This window comes from Pseudonaja textilis, chromosome 1 (genome assembly GCF_049901715.1).
Source record: "Pseudonaja textilis isolate UNSWEBS1 chromosome 1, rPseTex1.2, whole genome shotgun sequence".
NCBI lineage: Eukaryota > Metazoa > Chordata > Lepidosauria > Squamata > Elapidae > Pseudonaja > Pseudonaja textilis.
Genome location: NC_141990.1, coordinates 70,628,739 through 70,646,128, shown reverse-complemented (window position 1 = coordinate 70,646,128; position 17,390 = coordinate 70,628,739).

Genomic DNA, 17,390 nt, shown 5'->3' with positions numbered 1-17,390 from the left:
ACATTCTGAGCATCAGTTTGCTAAGTCTGACCTGATGGGCCAAGCGTCAGTATTGGATAAGACTGTCAACTATGGCAAGCCAAAATGGCAGTCCTAGAGTTTCATATAGACAATTGGGCAGACTAAATGAAGTAATTTGCAAAGAACCCTGGGGTAGTAAGCAACGATTTATCATTCTTCAAAGCTGTCCTGTTTGGACAAAATCAATATGTGTTGGCTTATATTTTAATTCACACAAAACACTATAATGCTAAAAATAATAGTAAACCAGTTTCCTTTGGCCATCAATTCAACAGCTGGTCAGCCAATTGCACCATGTTTTATAGCTCTGGAGCAGCCTGCACAGAATTCTCATCCACTGGCATGATAGTTTGACCATATGATATTCTGCTTTCTTCCTTTGGTCATTATTTATTCACAGTAGGTGACTCAGTGGGACTGAGAGGTATCACACTGCATTGGATGCTACCAAAAGCAGTCCTGTTTGGGAAATAGCCACAGAACTATAAATGCCTTAGATTTATAGCTTCCCTAAAGACACCTCAGCAGATACAAAATTCAGGGGGAAAGAAATAAACAGGAAGTCCCAGAAATCTGACAGGACCCCAATACTGTCTTTCCGAAAGACTCACAGCATGTTGTGCTGAATTTATTGGACCAGCTGCTGAATAAAGTAGGGTTGGATGGAAGGTCTTAAAAAGTATATTTTTATAAAGTTACTAACCTCTGCATGGGGTGGGATTTTATGTATTCCAGATTTTATTCATCTAGTATATCCTGTTTTACACATAATTTGTTTGAAAGACATCTATCCCATCTTATTTAAACATAAACCCAAGGCAATTACATAAAACTTCAAAACAACGTGCATTTGTGCTGGGAAGCTAAACCAGTATTTCTTTACATTATAAAAGATTCACAGAGCATGAAATGTGTGAAAAGGATGAACACCAGAGACCGCAGGCTGGAAGCCAGACACACAAAAAAAAGAATGAATAAAACTTCAGAGAGCATCAAATTCAGACAGTTTTGACATCTCCTGGAACCGTTGGAGAAGATCCTACTTTGAAGCCCTGGACACATACAATGTGACCTATAACCAGCAGCTCTCAATATTCCGGAAATATTTTTTTTCTGTGTGGTCCACCTTTCTTTTACCACAGGACAACAGTCCCCTTCCAGCACTTCAGTGTACAGAAATGACTTGAAATCCTCATCCCCAAGAAAGTAACGGTTTCTAATGAGACTTTGTGCCTCTGCTAAATAAGATCATGGCAAAGCGAATTAGGAATAGATTCAGTCTCTTGGGTGTATTATGTCATCACTTTTGATAACTAAAAAGGCACAACCCTCTTTGATGTAGATCCCAGACCAAGTGTAAATAATTGTGCAACTCACTAGCAAGTGTCACTTGCATCAATTAGTTTGGCAGGTGGCTGTCCCTCCCATTGTGTCCCCTACTTGCTGGCTGCCAGCAGTTGACTTCCTGCTGTATTTTCCATCTGCCAACTACTTTCTATCTTCATTTTTGGTTACCAGTCTATTGCTTCGCATGGAAGAACAGAGCACTTCTCAGGTCATTTAGTTGTAACTGAGTAGCTCCTGCAGGGAGTCTGCAGACAGAGTGTCTTCCAAGTTGCAATCATATTTTCATGTGCAATATTTGCTGCATTACAAAATGTAACAGGATACAGTATTGGTATAGAAGCAAAATGTTTATTTATAATTATTTAGAGGAGTAAGAAATCATGAGCTTTAGGTAATTTGCAGGTTACTAAATAGCTGATAACAGCTTTTGATCTCCAAAATGTTTGGGATCCATGCTATTTATTTAAAGCAGCTATGTTCCTTTTGTAAAAACACTGGAGAAATATACTCAATTACAGATTTTAGATCACATGAATAAGACCATGAGAAATATGCAGTCAAGTAGAATTCTAACAGTGCAAGATTTCTAAACATTGTTGCTATTGTTTATTTTCCAGAATTTTTTCATCTCTAAGAAATATGTGGACCATCTTTATTTCGTTAAAATGTCAACACACTACCTCTCACTAGACTGCTCAAGGCAGATAAAAACAAAACAATGCTACTAACAATAATAAAAATATAAAAATAAAAAGCACCATTTTAAAAATTAAAATCACAGCCATTAACACATTGTAGAAAAATGAATATTAACTCTTTTCCTCTTCTGTCACTGTATCCACACTCATTCGCCAAATGTCAGCAACAACTGAAGGGGGAGAGAAAAGTTTTCAATATCCTAGCAATACCTTTCCTGGTCAATCTCATGCAACTCATATGACTGTCCCATTAACAAGAATTGAAGCAGGGGAATTTGGACATTTGAAAAAAAAATGGGAAAAATAACATTGCAATAAAATTTATGATAGAATACATTTGGGATCCCACTACTACCTTTCTCTAGCTTCTGTCATGAACCCAGTTTCTTCTTTGGCTCTCCTTGCTATGATATCCACTGCTCAAATATGGCTTGCCCAATTCATTTTGTTCAAACCAAAATGGGAAATATTGTTTAAACTGGGAATGTGAACAACATGAAGTAACATTTTATCTCGTAAGATGGACATGGAAAAAAGCACACACACACACAAACACACACGAAGATACAAATAAATACACAAATGTAGACTAACGTATTCAGTAAATGAAAAAAGGAACTTTTCTGATTAATGGACAGATTGCTAGAAAAATGCCATGGAACTTAGTTTTTATATATGACAATTGCAGTGAGATTATTATATGCTCAGAAGTGGAAAGGTTCAACACCAATCACAATAGAGGAATGTCTGGTGAAGATGATGGAACTTGCAGAGGTGGCTAAATTAACATCTTTGATTAGGGAAAAGATATTTATGGCTGATTGGGAATCCCTTATAGATGTTTTCCAACAAGCAGGAAAAAAACCTGCACTGATAACTTGTGGTTTTGATGATTAGAAAAAAAATGAATAGAAGAAAGGTTCTTTTGTAATCACAGAGTAAGAGAGTAAGAGTTTTGCGGTAAAGGAAATTGGAAACTATTTCTTTATTTTTTTTATCTTTTCTTGTTGCACTTTTTTCTTCCTTTGTTTTCATTATTCTGTACTAGTTTGTGTTAATTTTAACTATACTATACTGTACTATTCGGTACTTCTGATTTGAATGCAAAACAGACTTTGCAGTAACCATGGTTCTGCTGGAATGCCCTGTTGGTTGAACATTCAGTCCAACCTTACAAATGCCTTTGGGATGCTCAGGATGAAGCTGAGCTTTCTTCTGTTGTTGTTCCTCTGCAATTCGTTTTTGGAAATATGTAAGCACAAATGCAGTGGTGATGTTGAATTTTGTCACATCGGCCAATTGGTTGATTATCAAATAACTTGAGCTGGATATAGATAGCCTTTAAACTCTACCAAATTAATGGGAAGAAAAATTGAGGTATTTTCTCCAGGAGAATAGCCTCCAACTCTTTCTCAAAGGAGGACTTCAGTGGTGAGAAAGCATCACTCCTGAAAAGGCAGCATGAAGTTGTTTCATCATAATGTATTTTCTCGGGACTGGATTAAAGCGAGAAGAAGAATCAGAGAGGCATCAGATCACTGGAGAGATACACCAATTATATCATAAATGTCAGAACATTCATGCACTCCTCTTGCCTACCACCTCACCTGATGTCCAAGACACACACACACACACACACACACACACACACAGAGAGAGAGAGAGAGAGAGAGAGAGAGAGAGAGAGAGAGAGAGAGAGAGAGAGATCTTCTCTTTTGAAAGGATTTCTAAAGCAAACTCTCTTTCATAAGCCCAACACAGTGCAAAATAATTTAACTGCCCAAGCACTACAAATATCTCTGAGTTTCATTGTTCTGAGTGATATGCAAATCTTTTATTGGTATGGCACATTTCACCATGCTTTTATCTTACTCTTTCTTCTTGGCGGTTCCCTTCAATCATAACTTGAATTAGTCCTGTGCAATTAATACTTTTCCAGTGCCTTTTCCAGTTCCAACATTTTTGCTTTGGCCTTGGGTTTTTTTATCAAGCTTTGTGCCATTTCAAACATTTCAGGATTTTCTCTTTCTTTCAGTCCAGTATTCCTATTTTATAACCATCCAGGCATATATTTTAAATCATACATTAAATCTGAACATAATAACAGGCACATCTCCAGTATGATTTTTGTTGTTTTGCTTTTTGTCAGTTTTAAGCTCAAGATCAGAATACAGAACTAAGGGAAGGCTCATGGAGCTTTAAATGAGGGAGTAGTGGAAAAATGCAATTTAGTTTCCCTTTAGCAACATTAGTTCCAAGCTAAGAGGAGATGAATGGCTTGGGGTCTTTCTCATCATAACAGTCAGTAGCACTGCTTGCAAGAACTCAAATAGGCAAAGAGATTTGCACAGCAGGAGTGAGATTCACAGCAAGGCTCCAATGAACATCCTCAAGACTAAAAAAAACCTCAGCACATTTTGAAGATCCTCTCTTTAGGGTTAGCTTTTAGACTTCATGGTAACTATATCAATATTGACAACATGGGATAAGCAAACACCATTGTTCATAAAACAAAGGGAGCTCTGCTTTTGGCAAACATTCCACAAACATGGCATTTTTAAAAAAATGGGATATTACTTCACGCAAAGGAGGTTTGATGATTTGGCCTTGTATGACTGTCATTTAAGCAAAGAAGTAGTACAGCTGAGAGTTGAGATAGATGGTATAATGGAAGGAAATGGGAATTTTCCTTCCATTGCATACAGCAGAGTCAAGGCAGCACAGCTCCAAACAGGAGTAACAGCAGGGGAAATGCCGAAAATCATTGCCCCAACCTGCCACAGACAGCTTGCTTTCCCTTCTTTCAGGCTAGTGTTTCTTAAAATGAACACATAAAAAAAAAATCTATAAACCCAAACCTAGTTTTGGCTTCATCATGGATTCACATTAAGCCTTGATTTAAACAACCATGGTTGAACAAAACACGATTTGCCAAGTATATAAAAGCATATAAAGTACACAAAAAGACAATAATTCACAAACTCTGAAGCCCCCCAACTAGAAAAGCATATTCAAGCATAATTTAGTACATGTGTGAATCAAAGCTGAAGATTGTGCCAGGGAGCTGGATCTCAGCTCTAAGGGATAATCATAGATGGTTCAAGGTTTGGGGGGAAGGTTCTCCATCACATGTAGTGGCCAGTTTTTCTCTCTGATAAGGCTCCAAGTGGTAAGCAAACAGGAAATGGTTGACTAGAACTGATAGCATTAACTACAGAAACGGAAGAAATTAATTGATTTATTGGAAAGAAATAAAAGAATTATTCAGGAAAAGCCTGCACAATTATTACAATTTTCAGGAAAAAAAAAGTAGAAAGGAAGGGAGAGGTAACTTTGGTACATCTGGTTTGGGATTGGGGTGGGCAGAAGTTCATGGACTGTACTAATCCATATAAATGTAATTATCCTCCTTGCTAGACTTCTGAAATCACCACATTTTACTTCCACCCGGGAGTCTGATCATACCTCTAATCCTATTATTCTGATCTTTATGAAGAATGCCACTGGAGGTTTCACTGAGAACAATAAAAAAAAAACCTGGGAGGATTTAGGCTCAAATGAATCTAGCTTTTGGATGACATAAATTTGAAGGTTGTTGTATTGTTTTTCCTTCATTTATAGAAAGGCCCATGGGAAGGATTAATGGAAAACATTAATATTCAGAACAAATGGCAGCAAGCTTGTGAGAGAGCTCTTTCAAAATAAATGGATTCACTCTTCACTTTTTAGTGATTTAGAGATTTTGTAGGGTTAGGTCAAGGTTAGCAACCTGCCATTATGGTTATGATATGAAATGTTTTAACAGCAAATCTATGGTTGGCTGATGCTATAAGTTGGTAGCCCGGGCAATCTCACTATTTAAGTGCCAGGAGAAGTCACACTTTAGGGCCAAGGGTAATGTATAACTTCACTCATGTTCTGAGCATAAAATGGCGTTTAGAGATTGCTTAGCTGCTTCCCATCTTGTCACCTTGATTTGTTGCTTAAGAGAGTCTGTTTCTTCCAGATATGACACATCAGAGAGACACAGACTCTAGTCTCCTCTCAGAGACATATGCTTCAGGGCCAGTGTAACAATTTCTTTACTTGGACATGTTTATTTTTATAGGGAAACACAGAAAGAGATAGGACTTCCACTGAAATTGCAACTGCAAGCATCAAATAGCTGTTCTCCTGAAGCTAAAAAAAGGCATTATATTTTAACAGTGTTCAAAAGAATAATCTAAAATAATTTTCATCAAGAAGTAGTATGCCATGATTCCTTTAGATGATAATCTCCTTCCTTCCTTCCTTCTCTCCCTTTTTCATCCGGTCTTGAGATCAAAACAGTGTTCAAGCAAGAACCTGATTCTGTTATAACCCTAAACCTGTCCAATAACTTTGTCATGCCTCACTGACTTTACGTTTTAATTTGTACTGGCCCCAAATAAAACCCAAGTCTCTCTTGTGTCAGATGAAAATTATACAATGATTCACCAACGTTTCAGTTGTAACACTAATTAGATGAACAGCAGACGCCCAACAGATTCCTTCAACACTAGTAAGCAAGAAAGAGAGTTGCTCACGTATAAGATGAAGCATTCAAGATCTGATGATTTCCATTATGGGATGGATATTTAACATTTTGTAGGGTCCAAGGTTTCCATTTGTATAACTATAACTATTCCCTGCCTCCAAATATTAGAAAATTATGCCTTTGGTTTTTGTTAAGTTCGGAAAGAAGGGAGGCCACACCAGAGCTTCAGTCATAACACACACTTTATTCATGGGAATAAAGGGGGCTGTCGCGTCTGCAGCTAACAGCAGACCTGCCAGCGAACAGCAGCTGGCTCAACCTAGCAGCCGGCTTTTATAGCCGACTGTCGAAGGGAGCCAGCCAATGGGGACTAAGAACGCCCCCGTAAGAATTGCGGACCTGATGGGGAACTGGTGTCAGCCCCAAGGACATAACACCCCTTCCCCCCAGATACGAACATGAGTAGTCTTTAAGGTATGAAGGCGGTTTGTGTTGCCGCTCTGATCGTCTTAGTTCGGGTGTAGGAGCGGGTGGCACAGAGTTCGGGACAGCGGGGATTTGGTCCCTTGGTAGCTGTCCAGCCACCTGACTTTGCTCTCCGGTCGCCGGCCGGGTTGTCGAGTCGCTGCGGTCTCCCGGTGCGGTAGGGGAGCTGCTGGGAGTGGATGTTGATTCTGTGTGATGGTCGTGGTCAGCCGTCTGCTCCCTCGGTTCGGTTGGTGGAGGCAGGTTACTCTGAGTGTCCCAGCTAGGTGCCGGATACGGTGCCTGGAATGTTGCTGTGGTCTCTGGGTCGGAGGTGGCATGCTCGTTCTGCCGGCTCCTCAACTGGTCCAGGTGCCTTCGCCAAATGCGCCCGTCTTCTAACTGGACGTGGTACGACCTGGGCCCCGTGATGGCCACGATCCTGCCAGGTACCCACAATGGGTCTCCCGCGTAATTTCTGGTGAAGACTTGATCCTGTAAGACAAAACTCCTGACCCTACTGTTAGACCCAAGGGGTATATCTGGGCAATAGTGTGGGTGCAGCCTGTCTAGTATTGTCCTTAAACGTCTGCCCATCAGTAGCTCTGCCGGTGACTTGTTTGTGACCGTGCACGGGGTCAAGTGTTGGCTTATAAGGAATCTAGAGAGTCTGGAATGCCAGTCATCTTGGGAGAACCTGGCGAGGGCCTCTTTGGTTGTTCTGACTGCTCGTTCGGCCAACCCATGCTCGAGGGGTGAAAGGGAGCCGTTAGGATGTGCCGGATGCCTAGATTGGTGACATACCGGCTGAAGTCTGTGGACGTAAATTGAGGACCGTTATCCGACACAATGTTGTCTGGGAGACCGTGTGTGATGAACAAACGAGTCAGTGCTTGGGCGACTGCTCGTGTGGTGGTTGAGAGAAGGAGTGCCACATCAATCCATTTAGAAAATGAGTCTACTACTATTAGGAATGTTTTGCCATGGAATGGGCCGGCCAGGTCAACATGTAGACGGGACCATGGTGCGTTGGCGTTTTCCCATTTGGTGGGAGGGGTTACTGGGGGCGCTGGCCGGGATTCTTGACAGGGACGGCAGGAGCTTACCCATTTTGCAATTTCGTCGTCCATGCCCGGCCACCATACATAGCTCCGTGCCAACGCCTTCATTCGTACAATGCCGGGGTGCCCTTCGTGTAATGCCTTCAGGACGGGTCTGCGTAGTGACTCTGGAATGACAACTCTGGTCCCCCATAGCAGACAACCCTGTAAACTGGAAAGTTCCTGTTGGCGGACTTTAAAGGGTGAAAATTCGTTAGACGGGTTACTGCCCAGCCACCCCCTCCGTACCCAGTCCAGGACCTGGGCGATCAGTTTGTCCTTCCTGGATTGGAAGGCAATGTCTCTCGCAGTGATTGGAATTCTGAACTCACTGGTGTCAAAGATGGTGTGGACTGGGGCCGGATCCTCCACAGGCGTTGGTAGCGGGCACCGGCTGAGGGCGTCTGCATGGCTGAGATTCTTTCCTGGACGGTGCACTAACTTGTATGAATATGCTGCCAGGAATAAGGTCCATCTTGTCATTCGGGGAGACAAGACTTGTGGTGTTTGCTTTTCTCCGGAGAGAAGCCCCAACAACGGTTTGTGGTCTGTAACCAGTTCGAAGTTGTGCCCAAATAGAAATTCATGAAATTTTTTAACAGCTGCTATGGCAGCTAGGGCCTCTTTGTCGATTTGGCTATAGTTGCGTTCTGTCGTTGAAAATGTTCTAGAGAAGAATGCAATGGGGGCTTCGGACCCGTTGGGTAGTCTATGACTTAATACGGCCCCAATTCCGAAAGGCGAGGCATCTGCTGCCAAAACTAGCGGTAGGTTCTGGTTGAATTGGATCAGTACAGTGTCTGAAGTGAGGAGTGACTTGACTGCCCTGAAAGCGTATTCCTCTTTGGGCCCCCAGTGCCATGGAACATTTTTATCTAAGAGTCTATGCAGTGGTTCTGCCACTGATGCCTTGTGCGGCAGAAATGATGCATAGAAGTTCAGCAGGCCTAGGAAGGCTTGTAGTTCTGGTTTGGACGCCGGTGTGGGCGCTTCGTGAATGGCTTTAACCTTTGATTCTACCGGGTGGATGCCAGAGGCGTCTATTCGGTACCCGAGAAAGTCCACCTGCTTAGTGGCTATGGTGCATTTTTCTTTTTTTAGTTTGAGGCCATGCTGTCTGAATCTGTCCAACACCCCTCTAACTCTGAGGACAAGCTGTGTTCTGTCCCGGGCGGAAACCAAGATGTCATCAAAGTACGGAACCACGCCAGGGAGGCCCTGTAGGATCCGTTCCATTAACGACTGGAATATGCCCGGCGACACTCACACCAAATTGGAGGCGCTTGCATCGGAAGGCCCTCTATGGGTAACAATGGTTTGCAATTCGGCCGTTTGGTTGTCTACAGGAAACTGTTGGTAAGCCTGAGACATATCCAATTTGGCTAATATCTTTCCGGGTTCGAATGTGTGCAGTAAATGCTGGATTACTGGCACTGGGTATGCGCTAGTCTGTAAATAGCGATTTATTGTGGTCTTGTAATCTGAACACATCCTTATACTACCATCTTTTTGAGGGTGTGACAATAGGTGTCTCCCACTTAGCAAAATCCGTGGGTTTGATGACCCCTTGTTTTAACAATTTGTCTAGTTCCGCATCCAGCTTAGAACGCAGAGCGAATGGCACTCTCCGCGGTTTCAAACGGATGGGAACTGCCTGGGGTCCACTGAGAAAGAAATAGGTGTGCCCTTGTAGCACCCAATTCATCGCTGAAAACGTCAGCGTAATCAGAGAATAGTGAGTCAGTGTCAGAGGACGAGACAGCATGAACCCCGTTAAGTTAGGCCAAGAGAGGGGAACCAATCCAACCCCAAAAGACTAGGAAGGGCACCATCAACTACCACTAATGGCAGGTGTCCTTTAAAGGATCTGAATTTGACTAGGAACTTGCCTGTTCCGATTACTGGAATGTTCTTCCCTTGGTAGTCTCGTAGGGATAGGCGACTCTTCTGCAGCTGTTTCCTGGACAGGTTGGGATGTATCTTCTTGAGCGTGCTCCATGAAATAATCGAGAGTGCTGACCCGGTATCGACCTCCATTAGGCAGGGTTTACCTTCTAAATGAATGGAGAGTTTAATTTTATTGGGTGTTAAGAAGGTATGGTTAGCTTGATAGCATGTAAAACAGTTTTCTACTTGCCTGGATGGCCCCGAGGGGGCATAAGATGGTGGCTTTTGTGGAGCCACATGCGCTGCCTGGCACACCCTAGCGATGTGTCCTCTTCTGCTGCAGTTGTTGCAGGTGGCATTTTTGAACCTGCACGTTGCTCTGGCATGGGGGCCCCCACAGGAGAGGCACAGTGGTGTGTGCCTATGTACGTTGCCTTCTCTCGGTCTAGTTCCTACCTGTGGCTGCTTGAATGGTTTGAGACGGTGCACTTCAGTTTGCTCGATGGGCTCTTCTTCGTTCACTGCCTCCTCAGAATGTACAGTGACTGGATTACCTTTGGGGGTGCTTCCCTGTATTTCAGCCACTGATTGTATCGCCAATTCTGCAGCCAGGGCTTCCTCGATGGCTTGTGCTAGATTGAGGTCCTTCCTTGCCAACAACCGCCTCTGTAGTCTTGCATCCTTGACCCCGCAGACAAGTTGGTCCAGGAGCATGTCATCAAGGTAGCCTTTAAATTCACAGTGCAGGGTTGCGGTTCTGAGGGCTGCCATATATTGGTTTATGGTTTCTCCCTCCGCTTGCTTCCTCATGTGGAAGGCGAAGCGTCTCGCGATCTGTGACGGTTTTGGTGAATAATGATTGGAGAGGGTCTCCAGTAGCTCAGACCATGGGACATTCTTGAGTTCTCTTGGGGCGAACAGTGCTGTTGCCGTGTCGAATACGGTGGCCCCGCAGTAGCTCAGGAAGAAAGACTTCTTTTTGTTGTCTGTAGCGTCAGCCAGACCCACAGCATCAATATAATGGTTAAAACGGTTTTTATAGGAGTCCCATTTATCTTCGTCTGGTTTGAATGGCTGGAACGCTGGATTCGCATTCATGACTGGTTCAGCTTTCGGCAAGTAAAATAAGTCTCACTGGGAATACAGGCCCTGGAAAGGGTAGCAGCTACAGTTTGTAGTGCTGTTAACGAGTGTTCAGCTTCTGAGTTCTCTCTGGGTTGTACAGGTAGCAGCTGCGCTCGCAGTGCAATTCGGTCTGGTGATTCAGCTCCTGGAATCTCTCTGGGTTTTCTCGCTCTCTGCAGCCCTTGGCGGCTGGAACAGACGCTATAACTGATGCCCATTTAAATTTCGCACCCTTACAAGGGCGAGGCGGCGAGGCTGCGGCTGCGCGCTGACAGCAATTTAAATCTCGCGCCTGGATTTAGCGGTCGTGAGCGTCGCGCTGGAGCTTCGCTACACGCAATTCTGGCAAGTTTGTTGCTGGGCGGCTGAGGCTCTCAGTGCCCACTCTCTTGTAGCTAGTTTGTGATCTTGAGCGGCTACACGCTCCGCTTTGATTTCCTCTCAATGGCTGACCGAGCTCTCAACGACGCGGCTACGGTTCAGCGCTTCAGATTCGTGATTTTCAGCTCTTGTATAGCTGCTGGCTGGACATATCCCATCCTCGTTGCCAATGTTAAGTTCGGAAAGAAGGGAGGCCACACCAGAGCTTCAGTCATAACACACACTTTATTCATGGGAATAAAGGGGGCTGTCGCGTCTGCAGCTAACAGCAGACCTACCAGCGAACAGCAGCTGGCTCAACCTAGCAGTCGGCTTTTATAGCCGACTGTCGAAGGGAGCCAGCCAATGGGGACTAAGAACGCCCCCGTAAGAATTGCGGACCTGATGGGGAACTGGTGTCAGCCCCAAGGACATAACAGTTTTCAGCAAGCAGAGAACACTCTGAAGTAGGGAACATAAAAGGTGGCTTAAGGCCATCTAATTCTGGCTTAGGAGGCAATTAAGGTTTTCATTTATTATATTTCTGGATTGGACTTTAAAGTGATATTATTTATCTTGTTTCTAGATTGGACTTCAATGTTTCCCATCAATTTATGTTTCCAACTCATCATAAGATTCTGAGAGTGTCCAGAGAAGACAAAACCGTTTTTTAACTGTCATTAATTTAACACTGATGAACAGTCTTTTAAATCAATTCAACAGTTAGAATCTTCCATGTTTCCTTTCAGCAGATGGTCTTTCCCATTATTTGCCAGAATAGCAGCATGACCAAATGGTAAAAAATGAAACACCACCCAGTCTTGTATTTTATCCCAAAAATGAAAAGAAAGTTTTCCTTTCTTTCCATCTACCAGTAAAACTGTATATTTCAGCTTTCTTGAAAAAATCCAAGTAATCAGCCTCTCAGATTAATTCCAAGCACAAATTGGTGCAAAATATAGAAATATATTTTAATTTATAAACAAAACTTTTACACTATACTATAGTTAAACACATTAAGCAGTCTTTGTTTTTAGAAGTAATACTGTATGATTAGAGGTATATTTAGCAGAAATTTAAATCTGTTATAAAAACAGAATCTCAAGAAGCATTTGTACTATAATTTATTTATTTAATTGCTTTGGACAGAGGTGGTATTCAGCAGGTTCTGACCAGTTGTGGAGAACTGGTAGCAGAAATTTTGAGTAGTTTGGAGATCTGGCAAATACCACCTCTGACTAGCCCTGCCCCATCTATTCTCTGCCTCCAGAGTCCCAGCTGATCGGCTGGGTCTTCTTTTGTTGCCCTGCACAGGATTATGAGCAGGAAAGCAGGTTAGTGGGGTGGGGAGGGAATGGGATTTTGCACTAACCTTCCCCCAGGAGTGGGGAGGAAATGGATATTTTGCAGTATCCTTCCCTTGCTACGCCCACCAAGCTATGCCCATAGAACTGGTAGTAAAAAAAATTGAATCTCACCACTGGCTTTGGAGGTTTATGCTGTTTGATTCCAACAAGCATTAAGCAGCTTTCAGAGCCAACACTATAGGATTAAAAATAAAACCAAACCATGTAACATAGACAGTCACAACCAGGGGCACCATCTTGGTTAGAACAGTATTTACTTGTCCTCCTGTGCTTTATTAAACAGCTATGCTTTTACAGCTATTTAAAAGCAAGCTAAGGAGATGGTCTGAAAGTCCAGGGCAGAGGGGGGCACAAGAGGGTGGCAGCACTGTGAAGGCTTAACATGGCCCCCAACCTTTTGGGCACCAGGGACCAGTTCCACAGAGGGGAGGTTTTTCTGTGGCAGGTGGGGGTGTGGTTTCACATACTGTCTGAATCCTGCAGATGGGACTTCACTTGTTTGCATGGCCTGGTTTCTGGCAGGCTGTGGCCCGGTGCTGGTCCATGGACCAGGGTTTGGGCATTCCTGCTGTAGTTGACATTCCTCTGATGAAAGGACCCTTAGAAAGCTCTTTACCCCTTATATTGTTGGATGGGCAGATTCAAACATGTTCTTGAAGGTATCTGGGTCTTGAACCTTTTAAAGGTGACAGCCAGCATCTTGCATTGTATCCAGAAATTAATTGGCAGCCAGTGCAGCTCCAATGGCAATAGTGTCACTTGAGTGAAAACTGGAGCACTAGTCATTGGTACCTGGTGCCTGCACAATTGGCTAAGATATACCCAAATCTAAAACCAAATTGCTGGAAATGTTGACATCAACAAGGTACCTTCTTTCACTCTTGGTGGTCATGCCCCGAAGCGAAGAAATATTGGAAAGTGATTCATATGTGGTTAGAGGAGTTAATTGAAAATAAACTCAGATTACAAAATTTTTGCTTCAATATTGGCAGAAAGACTCAAAAAATACTTAAATAACTTTATTCATCCTGATCAAAATGGATTTCTGCCAAAGAGACATATTAAAGATAATATGAGAATAATTCTGGGTACTTTGGAATATTATGAGGCACATCCTGAAAAACAAATGGCTTTGATATTCTTAGATGCACAAAAGGCCTTTGACAATGTGAATTGGCCATTCATGTTATTACAGTTGGAGCAGGCAGGCTTTGGTAAAAAATTTATCCATTCAAAAGAAGCTATATATCATAAGCAAACAGCAAAGGTAATGATAGAGGAGAATTGACAGATCCTATTGACATAAGAAAAGGAACAAGACAAGGCTGCCTGCTGTCACCTCTGTTGTTTGTGCTAACTTTGGAAGTGCTAAATAGAAACATTAGAGAAGAAAAAGATATAAAAGGGATGACAATTAAAAAGGAAGAATTTAAACTGCAAGAATTCGCAGATGATCTGGTTTTTATTTTAGAAGATCCATTAGAAACAGCACGAAAACTGATAGTAAAGATAGAGGTATATAGGAAGGCAGCTGGTTTGAAAATAAATAAAGATGAAACAAAGATTTTGACAAAGAATATGTTATTAAGACAACAGGAAGAATTGGTGGATGTTTTGAAAATTCAGGTCACAAATAAGATCAAATATTTGGAGATACATTTGACAGCAAGATGTAGCATACTTAAAGAGGATAATTATATTAAACTCAAGCAACAGATAGTGACAGATTTGGCGAAATGGGAAAACTTACAATTATAATTAATAGGGAGAATATCAGCAATCAAGATGAATATATTACCCAGAATTTTATACTTGTTTCAAACAATTCCAATTAGGCTAGGGAAAGATTACTTTGAAGATTTAAATAAAATTGTGTTGAACTATATATGGCAGGGTAAGAAAGCGAGAATAAAACTAAAACTCTTGCAAGAAGCTAGAATAAGAGGAGAATTTGGCCTGCCTAACTGGGAGTTATACTATCAAGCTACAAATCTGATGTGGGTTAAAGAATGGATAACATTAAGAAATACTAGATTATTGACATTAGAAGGACATGATTTGTTGTTGGGGTGGCATGCCTTCTTATGGTACAAGGGAACTAAAACACAGGGGTACTTTAGAAGACATTATATACGGGAAGCTTTGTGGTTAAATTGGGAGAAGACTAAAAGGCAATGTTATTTGAAAATTCCAGTCTGGCTATCGACTATTGAAGCATTTTCTTATCCTATAACATATAAAAAGGAATAAACAGTTAGATATGGTGAAATATTGAATGAAAAGGGTGAACTTAAGTCTATGCAAAAACTAGAGGAACAAGGTATAAAGGTGAATTGGTTTTCATATGTGCAAATATGCTCTAGATATGATAAAGATTCCAAAACAGAAGGTTTCTATGATAAATTGACTGATTTAGATAAGATCTTGACAGTACTGATGAATAGGTGATTAAAAATTGTACGGATATTTATTAGAAATTAAGTTAGAAGAAGAACAAGTTAAAGAAACAATGATTGCTTGGGAAAAAATTTTTTCATCAGATACCTGGTTCATATTACCGTATGTGGTGGACGTGTGCGGATGCTAAAAGATATTGGACTAAAATCCACACAGGGTTGGAAAAAATGACAAAAAAACACATAGACTTGAAACCAGAGATATTGTTATTGGGAATTTTACCTGAAATATACAGTAAGGAATTGAAATATTTGATTGTAAATGTATTAACAGCAGCTAGGATTGTATTTGCTAAAAACTGGAAAAATGAGAAAATACCAACTCAGGAGGAAGTCATTAAGAAAATAATGGAATGTGCTGAAATGAGTAGATTGACATTTGAAATTAGAGAACAAGAAGATAAACAATTTTATATGATATGGGATTTATTTTATCAATGGTTAGAAAATAAAATATGGTAATGAAATATCTAGAACTTTAGAATATTTAAAGATATATTATCCTTATCATAATCATAATATAATTATGGGATAGATTTGGGATGATAATATGAATTGTCATAAAATAAATCAATTAAAATATGGATTATCTAGCATAACATGAACGAATAATAGTATAGTCAAATGATTGATTAACAATGATATTAATGCATTTAGGAATATTTGTTAGATAATATGAGAACATATATAAGTAATTGTAAGTGATGACTATGAAGTGGATGCTCAAAACAATTTGTAAACCAACCGACACACTGTATGTACATAAGTGGAAGATGGCTTGATGTTTTTATGTTGTGTTCGTCTATGTTTGTCTAAAAAAATAATAAAACTTGATGTCTGATGTGCAGCAGGTTAGATAGCAAGTCATCAAATGAGCCACCCCCAAATCCTGTCCATTGAATTTACAGTCATTCCTGTTTCCCCTGAAATTATATTAAAAACAAGATGGGGAATGCTATATTTAGGCAAAAGAAAGAATTTAAAGTGGTCTTTCCCAACACAAACTGAGGGGAGGGGAGTCTTTCAAATCTTCCATGAATTTAAAATTACCTTCCTATTTTAAAGATAAATTATTAGAAGACAAGCTACCTCAGAAATCAAGGATGTTCCAAGGATACAGTTCATATTGTCCTTCTGAAATTGTACCTTTTTTTTTTACTTGAAATTCCTACGAATACAAAACTAGCATTTTGCATGTTCTGAAGATACAGAGGAGTAATATTCCATATAATTCTGTGTGTAATACAGAGTAATTTACCGAATTACACACAGAATTATATGGAATATTACTGCAAAATAGAACTTCTATAGATTATGGGTTGTTCATCCCCTGAATGTTAATACCCTTTTTTTATTTTAGAGCAGGTTAAAAAAAAATGCTTTTGAACCCTGCTTGACATTCCAGTCTCCCTGAGATTCCTCGGGCTATTTTGCTATATGGATTTCAGGACCACTGAGGACTTCCATTAATTTGTGGCTTCACATGGCTTTTCTATTCTTACTTCAGAGAGACCTGAGGCATCTTAGGAATAGACAAATATAGGATGACATGAACTTTGAAATCAGAAGATAATTCTGGTGCAGTGTTTGAGCTTTTCTTTCCTTATAGAGATTGTTCACTGTGCAACTGCATACCCATAGAGAGAATAATTACACAAGAATTTGCCCACACATAGACAAATTAGATATAGTGTGCAATATTTGGAAATGTCAACACTTGGGTAAGGCAATCCAAGATATTTTGCTTCCTATAACAAAACCCTACTTAATTTTATAGCTCTAAGTTTAAATAAATCACATTTTCCTTTCCAGCAGGTATCTCAGACAAAAATCTCTATTCATGTATTTTATCTGTGAAAACTGGTCAGCACCTTTACCATTCAATTGAAGAATCATTGGGAAAAAAAGAGAGGCTTGCCAGCAGGAAGTTTGCTGATTTGCTAGCAAAACATCTGATATCACGCTTAGAATGGTTTGCTTGACTGGCACAAGAAAGTTACTAACTTTCTAACTTTCTAACATTCACTTATTTCCACTTTCTGCAGAAC